We start from the raw sequence: 14,229 nt of genomic DNA, 5'->3' as shown, positions 1-14,229 counted from the left end.
GGGAGGGTGCACATGCAATTCTCTCACACAACAGAACAAGCATCATCTTATTGTAGATTCCCAAGGATGTTTCTAAACCATGGAGTCAGCATGGTGGTTCCTATTGCTCAGGTCTGGGCTGGAAAGTTGAGGTCCAAGTATGCATCATTTCCCACCCCTGCTCCTCCCCACATACTGGTTTCTTTTGGAAGGGTATCTGGTGAATGAACAGAGCAGTAACTGTAACAGATGAGAGAAGTGTCATCTTCTCAACTTAGACACCACCCGAAACACAAACAAGCTGAGAATACAAATTCAGAAGGGAGGTTTATTTAGTTTCATACTGTAATACGCTGCTAACTACCTGCTATATAGGTGCAGTTATAGATATATCTGTCCTCAAGTTACTCAATGAGGGAAGCATCTCATTCACCAGACTAAGAGCTCTGTCCCTAGAAAAGTGCTCCTCCATCTTTTCCTTTTAAGCCTAGGTACTATCAAAGGAATATTTTTGGTGACAAAAATAATTTGTCTCATGAAATTCTAGACATCATAGCATGACCTACCTGGTTTGCAGCCATTGCTACAGAAGCAGCAAGGTCTCCCATAGGATCTACATCATCTCTGTCAGCTCTGTGCAATACCCTATAGTTTAGAAAGCGTACCAAATGCCTGTATGTAGGTAGGTAGGTGCTCCCCAGATGACTGCTAGAGCCACAGATGGAGCCATAGTTCATTGCAGCATTTTTAATTATTTTTTTTTTTTACAAATGTTTGCCTTTTCTCTAGACACTAGCAGCACAAACAGATATGTATCTATATATAAAAGACCCTTTTTTTCCAGTAGAGAACTAGTGTACAAACTGCTGGTTAGCCTGGGAGGTGGTACATAGGAGAATGTAATTATTTGGTTGAGGTTCTCTTCTGATCTTGCATGAGACTTGGTGGAATTTGATTGTTACCAGATGTTATTTTCAGCCTTAGGGTACAGTTTTTGGTTGCAGTTTAGTAACTAACCAGACTGACAGCTTGTCATGGATGTTTCTTTTTCTGAGATAGAAAGGATGTCCTGGGACTAAGGTCATGACAACCTTTGCACAACTAATAGGGTTTAAGTTGGGTGGATTTACATCCACCCTACCAGTCACTAGTGTATACAGTATCTTGTTCTCTGCTCACCGCTGTTTCCTTGGAACATCTGAAGCTTAGAAAAAGCGAAAAACCGCAAACAAACAAATCCTAAGACGTTTGAGGATGAAACAGCAGCAGATGACAGATGCTCCAGCTTCCATCTGGTTGTCAAGAGTGCTAGGATCAAACTCACAGGTCACAGATCCCGAACAGAAGCACAGGTAGACATGTGCTCTGAAAGATGTCAGAATTCAGAAGACTACAATACCACTGCAGATAGATGGGGCTCCTGCAGACCTACAGGAGATGCACACTGACTTCTACTTGAATAACTATTTTTCTTGAAAAGCCTCTTTTGTATATCCGAAGAATGGAATTATTGGCATGTCCTGTTAGAATGAAACAGAGGTACCATTGTCATACAGCTGCTTTAAAAAAAATTCCTAGACTGAAATAAAAACAACTGGAGTCACAGTTGGATCAAAAGCAACTGAAGCTCTTGGGCTTGCATCCATTAGCTGGAGGTGAACTGAAATAAATTCCCCATTCCACAGAGCTTTGGCAATCTCCCGGGAACTATACTCACCTCCAAAGCTATAAATAAATAAATAAAAGCAGCAAGCCCAGACCTCCCGCACCATCCTAGCTGACATAATAGTCCACACTTGGGTGGTCCAATTCGTAAACCAGCCTCTCTTTTATGACAGTGGAAAACCCTAAATTATGCTTGTGAAAACTGAATGTAGTTCCCAAAAGGATAGAAAAACCCAGAATATAAGCAAAAGTCAGTTAAGTGCTCAAGAGGAAGGTGTTGAATGAAAGAAGTATTTAAAATCAAACTTGCTTTGGGCACTCCATGTTCCAGCGCATTTTGAGTCACTTCGGCACGCCCCCCCGCCCCCATTTTCTGAAACATCCAAACCTACAATAATATTGGCTGGGGACAGTCTCCTGCCCCCCGTTACAGAACCTCAATGATTCCAGTTTTGCGAAGTGTCAAACACCTGGCATCCTCTGTAAAAGAAAGATAAAATTTCATGAGACCCCTTCTTTCTCCTGCTGAACATGCTTTCCAGAGAAATGGCAGTTGCTGAGGCTGCAGCAATCCTGTTCTTTTACATTATCCTTATGCTGCACGTAGCACTTCTGCATTTCCCCATCACTGTTACTTGAACGAAGACTTGTAATTCTCCCTAGAATAACCCACAACTGCAATATGAGAGCACAAAGTCAAAGCACCCCCAAGACACATACAGAATAAACATTCACACCTGAAGAGCCTGCCTATGGTTGCATGCAATTCCTTTTGGAAACTATACTACACCCGGTTCCCAAAGCCCAAGATATAACCAGAGTCCGAAACACACAGCTCTCCACCGAAGTCATGCATAATTTTAGGAACAAAAGAGCGAACATCCTCCTTCTAGTTTTAATTACAAAGCTTAAATGGAGCACATTTAACACTGTAGGGCTAGAGGCTCAACTCCTACTACCAGAGTGTATAGCTAAAAATTGTGACATCATAAACCAAACCCAAATGGAGTGCCTTGCCCAAAGAGGAATTAAGATTATTCATATAAAACTAAAAACAACAGGTGTACTTTTCAGAGCTTGACTTTGCAAATTAAGCGGGATTTATAACAGCAGCCCTCAGGTTACATAGAGCTTCTCTCTTACATGACCCGTGTGAGACTAATAACATAGAAACTGCCAATTAAACACTTTTCACCTGTTACCACTGGTTGAAGGCAACCTGTCTATTGATCACTAAGGACTGTTTTCAGCTGGCTTAATCTTATCATCTTACAAAGAGATAATGCTGATGGATCTCACTCGCCACTTCTCCTTCCACATGTGCACCTCCCTTACCTTCCACACTCACAAACCTCAAGATGCCTGTGTTCAGCAGAGGTCCCTGTAGTAACCAAGGGCCCTCATTTCAGATCAGGTCTCAGGTGCCTATGAGAAAGCTCTCCTCTACACAAAATACTCAGAGTACCTGGTTACAAGTATATGAGCTGCAACTAAATAACTTACATCTTCAACAGCTTGCATAAAGTCACCAATGAATCTGCCACAGAAATTCATTACTGGGACTTCTCTTTACATAAGTTTACCAGAAAAGACCAGGCGTCCCTTCATACCTTTGGGTTCAGATCGTCTGCCCTCAAAAAAAAAAAAAAAAAAAAAAAATCATAACCCCAAACTTTTGGTACTTGACCAGAAAAATTATGTACTTTCTACCCAAGACAACACATCATGACATCTCCTTAATTTAAAAGCATAATCTTGCTCATTCTCATACAAGATGGCTTTACACTTTGACACGGAAACAGAAAAATTCAGGCAAAACATGGGACTCTGACCTAGTATGAGTTACACCTAGGCTGGGATTGAGCGTCTGACATACAATTGTACCTTGTAGCTCTACTAAAGCAACGAAAGCAGCCAGAAGAAGAAGGAAAACTTAAGTACACGAGGGTTTCACGCAAAAAGGCTTCACAACAAATTCAGCAGCCAATTGACACGTACTACTTTCTGAAAGCGTCAGGTTAACACTGTTACCTTTAATTTTATCATATTTAGGAATAAACCCTCCTACAGCACCAGCTACATAAGATGTTTACACTAAACGATAGCCTTAAAAAAAAACACAAAACCCTCAAATCTCTAATAAATGAGAATCCAAAGTAAGCCAAAATGCATTATTTGCTTTTCCTTTGTAGCACAACTGCCCCTCCTACAGTTCTGCAGGTTTTAACTATAATATTTAAATTTCTCATTGATTTTCCTAAAAATTTATCCACATTATGACTTACATAGTATACCATTATCAACCAAAATGCTGAAGAGCCACTGAGCACAGTATTAGTTTGTACATATAATACATGATTAGTATTATATGTAAATCAATACAGAATATATAGTATATCCTGCTCTCTAACTTATCAACTATCTTATATTGCAAAATAAAGCTTAAGAGACCCATAGGCAGCTTTATTTGTTAGCAGTTTTAAGGATTTATGGCCGTTTTGGAAATCCCAGTAGTATACTAAAGCACATCCCATGTTCAATTTAAATAATGCATAAAGTCGCTTCATTAGGGGATGATGAAACTAGTCTACCTGAAAGCACTCCCCTCAGTTTAGCTCTTGACTTCAAAGACATTGAAGTGACATCTAACTACAACCAGCTTCATGTTTCATCCGTTTCATGTAATATCCTGTACATGGGTCTTTATGTTTTGTCTATAATAAAATGACCACTTACAGAGTTTGATTTTTGTTATAAAGTCAGGTTTACAAAATATGAATTAGCTGTATGAACTGTATTTAGGCATGATTACTGTGACCACGTCTTCAAAATCCACTTACTCTTATGCAGAAAATTTCTTTCTTCAGAACAAACAAGGGAGAAAGCAGTTGAAAGGGACAATAATTTTTGTTGAATCCTCAAGTCTTTTAAACACAGCACTGACAAGAAACTGAATTTGAAGGACGAGGTATAGGGAAGTAAGTGACAGGGCAATTAGGTCATTTGATGATGTTCTGTAAGGAATTTCCATTAAGGACATGCGGTCTAACAGACACTCTGTACCAACCCTCTGATCAGGTAGATATGCCATGAATATAACTATGCCATCTGGGACGCAGACAAGATAAGCAGAACATGTTACTAATTAGGTTCAGCTGATCACCAAAGTCCTGGTTACAGTGAGACTACAGCTGTATTTTGGAAACCAGTGAGTCTGAAGGGGGTGGTGGGTAAAAAAAGCTTACTTAACAGAGCTTAGTGGTCCCACACACTGAAGACCCCAAACCTCTGGTAACAGCTAAGGTCTCAGAAGTGGTTCTTAGCACCACCAACCCGTCAGAACAAGAACCAGAAGGCAGCAGCCAGCACAGCCAAGCAGCCAGGCTGATTTTAGTATTCTATGTAACTAATTCACACGAAGACTGAAAATGGAAACCGGGCTTTCTGATCTGCAGCCTGGGCTCTTAAGGATTGTATACCTTTTAAGAACCTAGACACAAGAAGCCGCGTGCTCTGCTTGCTTATATGCTCTCAGTGCAATGAAGATGACAGGTATCATTCAGAGGGAGAGACATTTATCACAGAACTCACTGTATGTTTAAGAGCAGTTTCTGTACTAGCTCTTTTGCAACCTGGTTGCAAACCTGATTTGACCTTGTGCTTTGGTCTTATACTAAAGGCAGATGCAATTTCCAATGCCTCAGATTTTATTGCTGTTATAACCAAATGTATCCTTACACATGCATCACAGCCTGCTTTCATTTACACACACACACTTCAGACTACGACTAAATCTATCACTATCTAAAGGTTGGAAAACAAAGCCTGCACTGAAAAAACCTTAGAAAATTTTTCCTTTCACGTAATCATCTCGAAGGCAGCTGCCTGATAAAACATATTAACACAGTGAATACTTTTGTTAATTAGAAATACTAGTACAGCTAACTCAAGCATCAGTCCTAGACATGCTGTACTCTGCTGCTAAAACAGGACTTTCCGATAGCTTGTGTTTACTGAAAGACTCGCTTAATGCATCAGCCCCTGTATTTCTCATGGAACTTTGCTAATAATAGTGAACAGGTCCAGAAAACTGGAGTCATTTGGGGTCATTTATTTAACAGTATTAAACAGACCAGGAATGTAGCAAATGGACCAATCATGCCAGAACCCAAAAGTTCATGCAAAGGTAACTAAGGGTCCTCTGAGTAGTAGGGCAAATGAGAGGTAGATTGGGGCATTAATAGGAAGGTAGCTCACCATTTTAATATGCTTTGTGGGCACTTTCACGCCCTCAGTGATGATAGACTTCTTCAGGCTGTAGCCCTTTTCTGGTTTTCCCCCTAACTCTAAGAGTGTCCTTTCTTCTTTGAAAAATTTACAGAATCTGGACTCACAGACATAAAACTGTACGGTTTAATACATTTGAACTGTAAACTGCCTTTACACTGAGAAAACAAGAGCTTGTCTGCATAAAAGTTTTACCAGTACAACACACCAATACAAGTCAAACACACCTACCCATGTAAGCACAAAAGCCTGTTTCTCCCGGTCACTTCTCAGTCTGGCTCGGTGTCCTTTCACACACACGTTTAGCTGAAGAAAAACCATGGTGTCACTGCAGGAAAGCGACTACAAGGCATTCACATCTTACATCAGTGTAAGATTTTGGGCAAATTCACTCTTCCAGATCCAGATGCACTGGCAAAAAGAGGTCCATCTTTAGAGACCACCATTCCAGCAATTTACCACAAAGCGTTCAGGTGATTACACATTAATTCGCTTCAGGTAGGATTAAGTTAACCTGAACAGTGAAGACAGCTGACCTCACATAACACAGAGGATACATATTATACTTCTGCCTTTGAGCAACACAGATCTCTCATCACCACTGGACAAAACTGGTTTACAACAGTAAACAAAACCTGCCTTCTCCCTTGTGGGAGACTAAATGGGTTTTCCTTCACCCAAACATTTCAGAAAACTGGGGGGCAACATGTGTATGCTAATCAATATAAAGATATAAATTATTAAATATAGACCATCTGAATAGTATCAAAGTGTTAGGTTTCAATTTATTTTTGAGCTAAGATTTCTGAAGTCAATTCTGCATCAGCAGAAAAGTTTCTCACAAAAAAATCCACTCTATCACACTTCTGTTTATTTCAACATTTGTAAGTGGCTCCTTTTTCATAATGCTTTTTAAAAGCAGCAGGAACCCTTTCTGATTTTTACAGCGTAAAACTTGTGCTGGAACAGCACAACTGCAAAATAATTTTCAATGCTTGAAAATACATTTTTATATCCACTGTTAATCAGCAGAATTAATGTTTCAAGCACTTATGGATATAAAGGAGGTTGGTTGTAAGCAGCATATTCCTTCACTCTTCCTTTTGTTTTTACTTTGTGATGCTGATCTCCAGACCAGATCTTTTCACTTTTGCTCAGTCATCAGTTGGCCAGAAATCCTACAAACTTTGGCAAAGAGCATGCTTAGGTGAGGCATCCCTATGATTGCCAAAACAGAAAAGGGTAAGCAACCGTTGCCACCAAGTTTATTAAACCAGGCAGAAACAGAACCCAGGTCTCCTGCCTCCAAATTCTTTGCTGTCATTGGCATCTTGGGAAGTCACAGCACCACTGAGCTAAAAAGAGTCTCTGAGGAAACATGGAGGACCACAGCAGTAGTGAACACATGGAAGGAAGGATTTTGAGTATTGATGTTGTGAATTATGTCATCCTATGAAGAAGAAAGTGCCAGATCTCAACGGAGGGTGCATATTAATTGGTTTTACTCTATTCCCCCCCCACTAGATTTGTGCTGAAAAGCCTCCAGATAGGGATGATGCTTTAGCACTGGACATCTAACAAAGGTCGGCTTGAATGGTCAGAATAGAAGTAAACTGGCAATGTCAGGCCCCCTTTTATGCTTTTTACCGGTGAACCATTTGTTCCTTTCCTGTGGATGCCCCTTTTCTGTATATAAACCACCATAGGTTCTGTGGTAAGAGAACAAAAAAGCCCCCAAACTGAAGCCAACTGATCTTCAAAGGGGAAAGAGGAAGAAAGTACACACAAGAACAGAAGGGCATGTTGACTTTTGGATTTTTACTTTTAAAATAATAGTGATCAAAACACACACCGTATGACTGACAGCTAAAACTTTGTCCCTTTTATAAAAAGGGACTGATGAAGTGCAGATGGCAGCTTGTGTATTGAGTTGGCTGCTTCATAAGCTGTAATTATGGTGGATGCAAAATGGATTGCCTCATCCATCTGGAATAAAAATGGGATTATCACTTGGTAATTTTGTTCTATATAGGACTGCAAAGTATCTTGCCCATCCCTACTCTTTGGCATGGCAGGGGTTTAACAATGAAATATAAAAGAATGCAGAGCCCAGATTATCTTTTATTTACAGAAGTGATAAATTAACCACTGGAAAGATAAAACCTGCCCAAGCAATCATTTCTCCTCACTGACCTCATGCTTAGGCATTGCTTGGAATGAAATCAGCTTTGGAAAAAGACATCCATAATTGAAAACAAATGGTGACAGTGCACAAAAAAGATACACTAATAACTGATGTGTAGCTTCAAAAGTTTCCTAAGCTCCGTGAAAGCCTGAACCTTTCCTAAATAGGCAGCCGGTATCTAGTGACGTACTCACCACTGCTTGCCACATTACTGTCATGCGTACATCACACATCAACCAATGGATTTGTTTGTTAAAAGAAAAAAAATAATAGGAATACTGTGCTCCTTTTAGCTGTGCAATCTACAACAAAATATATCTCACTATGAAGTCCACAATACATCATACAAAACACACAGTTAAGGACCATGGAAACCCACATAATCACCACTTCCATGAAATGACATTAGGCTTGGTGATACACATGCAAGTAATGACTTAGTTATTCAGCATTTACTTGTGTACTTACATTCAGGAGCTACCCAAGTGATAAAACCAGTGTTTTAAACCCTAAAGATTATTTGGTGATGCCACTACCATTGGGGGCAGGGAGGGGAACCACACAGACAGTAAATGCACTTTACACTTTGGCAAGGATGACAACTAGACAGTTTGTAGAAACAGAACAAACAACTTGCACTATGGGTTCCAACCAAAAGACAATCATTTCTTCTGTAACTTTTGATGAGCACCTTGCTAACACAAATAAGAATTCAAACCCATCTGGATCATCAGAAAACAACCAATGTGGCACAAACAGATGTGGCTGAGAAAAAAAATAAAATAGCCTTAACACTGGAAAAAAAAATCCCCAAAAGCCTCTAAATCCAATTTGCAATTGTGAATAATTTACCACTATCCCATTATTTCTAGTTTCATTCAACTAATCATCTGCTGCCTTTCACATCATGGCAGAAAACATGCAGGAATTCTATACTTCTGCTTTGGCAGTATTTTGCAACCATTTTGGATAACTACTGAGTTGAAGAGCAACACTTAATTTGGCTCAATAAATTCTTACTTAGTGAAGATGTTTGCCCAAAAAAACCCCAACCACCTGCAAATACCTGTTTACTCACCGTAACAAATAAAAAATAATAAAAAAAAACCAACCCAAACCCAAAACAACAACAAAACCCCCAAACCCTGGATCTGCAGAAACAGAGAAAAGAGGTTGTATAAGAAACTGCCATCCTGGCACCTTCTCTTTGCAAGTCCTTGCCACTGCAATAGTGAGACTGAAGTCTGGGTCAAGGGATCGCCTTCATGTCAGCCTTATCTGCAATTAATCTACTCACATATTTTAGCCTTCATCAGTGTATTAGAAACTTGGAAAGTACGAGCCAGGGGTACAGATGTAATGACCTCTACCAGACACTGCAAAGAGCCCATGACTATAACCATGGGTACAACACACTCACCAGAAACTTGACATGACATTATGGGAATACCCTAGAAAAGCTACGGAGGGTGATGAGAAGCTGGTCACTTTCCAGACAACTGCTGAATGATGTGGGGCTGCAAAAACCAAAATATCTGGTATGAATCAAGGCTTAGGTTCTACCAATTCCTGGGGTATGTGTGGAGCACAGTGCATCCACCTGCTGTGTTCTTCCACATCTGGCCAGGCAAAATAGCTTCTGAGATGCCAGGTTAAAAATTCAGACACTAAGCATGAGCAAGAAAGACACTGCACATCAACAGCTCTCCGTTTACTGCATTACCTTGCACCACACTCCTGGATTGGTGCAAAGTAATTCCCTTCCTTACTGGGAACAGAACTATGCCGCATCATTCTCCTTTACTAGAGGACAAAGGTTATGTAGGTGATGAATGCAAGCCAGTAGAACCGCACAACAAAATTTGGGCCACCAGAAGCTACTAGAGACCTCACGCCATTTAAGAAATACAGTAGAAAAGCAAACCAACTACCACCACTTTTGGAAGGAGGTTTTCTTCAAGAGAAGTTCTGTACAAACCAGAACAGAAAAAGGTTTGGTACAATCTTGCTGCCATCATTACAATGCTGCTCTCGGCCAGGTCTGAGGGCAACTGCAGTTCTGAATTCAGGAAGTTTACTTTAATTCTGCCTTGTATGTGACTACTCTTTTGATAGACAAAAAATACATTTTCTCTCTGAAAGGACAACTCAAATAGAACAACTCAAAAAGAAACCGTGACCATGATTCTAGCAACATTTTTTTTTAATCTCCTAATGTGAATGCTGGTCTGAAAGGTTTTGCAAGTGGCAGGAAGTTAAAAGTTGGGTTGTTTGGGTGTTGTTTTTTTTTTAATCCATGCTGATATTCAATACTTGGATAATAAAATGCTTCTTTAAAATATTTTCACTTTTACTTGTCAGTTTTATTAAAAGAAGGCAGTTTCTATTCTCCTCTGCAATATCTGAGAGATACAGCTCAACAAGACAGTTAGGAGAGTTGTTAAAACAATACATAATTCTACCCTGTATCAACAAAGGTAAAAAATTGCATATAAGGAGACTGGTTTAAAAAAGCAACTAAACACCTTAAGTATTATCCCTACCAAGTGAAATATTAAATTTATGCAGTCATAGTGTGGTAGACTGCTGCCACCTTTTGGTTACAAATCGCTACAAAATTAAGTTTGCACCTAAAAGGCACATATAATGCTAATGCATAATGTGACGTGCGGGATGCTAGCATGTTGGAGAGCAGTGGGGTGGCAGAGGTACATCATTTATACTTTCTGTAAACTGCGCGGTGTGTGGCTGCATGTCTGGACATTTACTTACCGTCTTCCAACTTAAAACATCTTCATATCTTCTATGGCTGAAATCAGCTCCCATTGGAATGCATGTAATGGTTACTACACTATGAAATACCTACTAAGATTAAAATTAACAATATTTTAGTCCAAGGGAATAAAAAGAGGAAAAGGCGGGGAGAATAAAAAGAGGAAAAGGCGGGGAGAATAAAAAGAGGAAAAGGCGGGGAGAATAAAAAGAGGAAAAGGCGGGGAGAATAAAAAGAGGAAAAGGCGGGGAGAATAAAAAGAGGAAAAGGCGGGGAGAATAAAAAGAGGAAAGGCGGGAGAATAAAAAGAGGAAAAGGCGGGAGAATAAAAAGAGGAAAAGGCGGGGAGAATAAAAAGAGGAAAAGGCGGGGAAATAAAAAGAGGAAAAGGCGGGGAGAATAAAAGAGGAAAAGGCGGGGAGAATAAAGAAAAAGGCGGGAATAAAAAGAGGAAAAGGCGGGGAGAATAAAAAGAGGAAAAGGCGGGGAGAATAAAAAGAGGAAAAGGCGGGGAGAATAAAAAGAGGAAAAGGCGGGGAGAATAAAAAGAGGAAAAGGCGGGGAGAATAAAAAGAGGGAAGGGAAGAGGACTCCAAGGAGATAATCAATCAGATAATACAATGTGCAGTTTGTACAGCCTGTATAGGTTACCCAGATGAGGCATTAGTCAAGATAAAGCTATTGTTTTGCATTTTTCTTCCACAATAATTCATTTCTGAATGATAAATGTAGCTTATTTTGAGACAGAAGCCACTTTTTTACAGCATACATTCAACTTTTATCTTCATCTGTTTGTTTTTAAAGCTATTACTAACTAGTCAAAGAGAAATAAAGCATGCAAAACCATTACTGCCACCATAGATTTGACCTACGCAGCCTATGTTACAACTTGAGACTATGTATATAATATATGAACGAGCAAATCCAGACAGTTTTACCCATAAGGAAGGTATTTCCAGACTTTGAGATCCGACTGTAACATAAATCCTCAGCCATTAAATCAATGGCAAACTCTCAACAACTGTAGAGGGAACAGCTGCAATGAAACTAACCGATGAGCACAAGACTATTAAAAAAAAAAAAAATCTCCCCGTCATCCTCCTTTCTTAAGGCTGTACAACCCAAGCAAACGTGATCTGAATGAGGCAGCACATCTACCTGGTCAGTGAGGACACGAAACTCATGAATGACTGAATAGCACAGCACAATGAAATAGCAGCAACACCACACGATGGCTCCCAGTATGGAGGCAGAGAAGTAAGTTTCTAATAAGTAATTACACATGAACTTGCTGTCAGCAGAATGCCTCTTGATATCCTTTTGTTTCCCCACCTCCTCACTTGTTTAAAAAGAAAGAATCCAGCTGCAGGCAACTGCTAATTAAATACTTTGGCTTTCAGCTACAGTTGCTGTATGCACACATCTGCTGTGCAATAAACACTGTTTTAAGTGTAATTGACATATTTTCCATGCTCTAGGAGAGAGTATTTATGACATGAAGAAAGAAAAAGCAAGCAGGGTCCAAGCCCTTGCCTCATATTCTCTAGAAAGTAAAAGCTGCAAACTGTTCAAAACTGTTTAAAATGCCTTTATTGCTTAAGGGCAGTCTTTAATCTCACATTCAAATGCTGTGCTCCCAAAACAATATATTTACTAATTTTTTGGCCCTGAAGTTATGTAAATCCAAACATATATTTCAGTGCCTAGGCATGTTTTAGTGGCTTATGTTGAGCATTTTGGCTCAAATCAATCATAAGCAACACCATATTCCACTCCCTCCGATTTCACAATCTGGGTTTCAGACAATGGATGTGGACAAAGGTAGGCAACTCAAATATCCGTAATGGGGTCCTCCTAAGTCAACAAGGTCAGACTCCGTACAAATTTAACTGAGCTATGGGAACGCAGACATAGCACAGACGGAGCAAGCCAGAAACCATGACTGATCAATGACATTCAGTAAAAGGAGATCTCTGGAGTTTGGTCAGTGGCATTAAACATCTATGTCCTGCTTTCGGCTGGGATAGACTTAGTGCTGTGTTCTGGATTTAGGATGAGAATATGTTGGTAACACACCGATGTTTTAGTTATTGCTGAGCTGTGCTTACACAGAGTCAAGATCTTTTTGGCTTCTCACACACACTACCCGCGAGTGGGCTGGGGGTACACAACAAGTTGGGAAGGGACACAGCTGGGACAGCCAACCCCAACTGACCAAAAGGACAGTCCATCCCACGAGACGTCATGATGAACAATTAAACTGGGGGGAGTTGGCGGGGAGGTGGCAGCCCACTGCTCAGGGACAGGCTGGGCATCAGTCAGTGGGTGGTGTGCAACTGCATTGTGCATCACTTGTTTTGTACATTCTTTCATCATTATTTTCACTTCCTTTTCTGTCCTATTAAACTGTCTGTATCTCAGCCCATGAGTTTCGCCTTGCCCCACTGTGTGGGTGCTAGTGAGCAGCTGTGGGGCATTTAGCTGCCTGCCAGGTGAAACCACAACACACCATCACAGAATTAGCTTTTGACTGTAAAGCTGTTGTGCATTACTAGTATTCAAGTATTTCTAAGTCCCTTTGGAACTTCTAGTGAAGCTAACATAGCATAAATCACAGTGTATTGATCTTCACAAACTGCCAGAGCTGAATTTACCTGTAACTGGCTGTCAACCAACAGCCTGCTTTTAGTATGCAATCAACGATCTCGTTCTTTACACTTAGAACTACATTTCTCTATTCTGCTCTAAGTTACACTGTGACACCAAAGACATCTTGACTTTAAATTTTCTCTAGGAAAGTATTAGAGAGGGAAGTGCAAGTATGCATGTGGGAGAGAAGGGGAAATAAGTATGAGTAACTTGATGTACAGCTGACAGCAAAATAGCACCAGACCAGAACATTGCTCTTCTTTTGTCTTAACATATGGGAAAACAGAAAAGAAAAAAAAATACGCATAGAACCTTAGAAGAGGTATCTGGATCACAGTTCCTTCCAGCCTGAAGCTAAGCACACTATTACTAACTCTCAATCTTCAACAGCTACCAAATTCAAAAATAGCATCTTCCCCTCTAGTTCCAAGTTTGCATGAAAGATGACATCCGCTACTGGTCTGAGTTACTGTTGGCTCCACTGGACAGCTCAGCACACTGAGCCTTGTGGATATCAACAGGTAACACTCAATTCTTGCCATCACCCCTGAAAATGACGGTAAGAGGCTATATACTGGAATTGGTATGTATTTTTAAATAATTCAATAAATTACAGATAAAGGTACTTTAAGATGAGGATGCAAAACAAGTTTGCAAAAGTTAGGGCACACAAAATTACGGCTATGTGTGG

The sequence above is a fragment of the Falco rusticolus genome, chromosome 5 (assembly GCF_015220075.1).
Source record: "Falco rusticolus isolate bFalRus1 chromosome 5, bFalRus1.pri, whole genome shotgun sequence".
In the NCBI taxonomy this organism is placed as follows: Eukaryota; Metazoa; Chordata; class Aves; order Falconiformes; family Falconidae; genus Falco; species Falco rusticolus.
The sequence above is the reverse complement of the archived record's forward strand: the minus strand, read 5'-3'. Positions refer to the sequence as shown.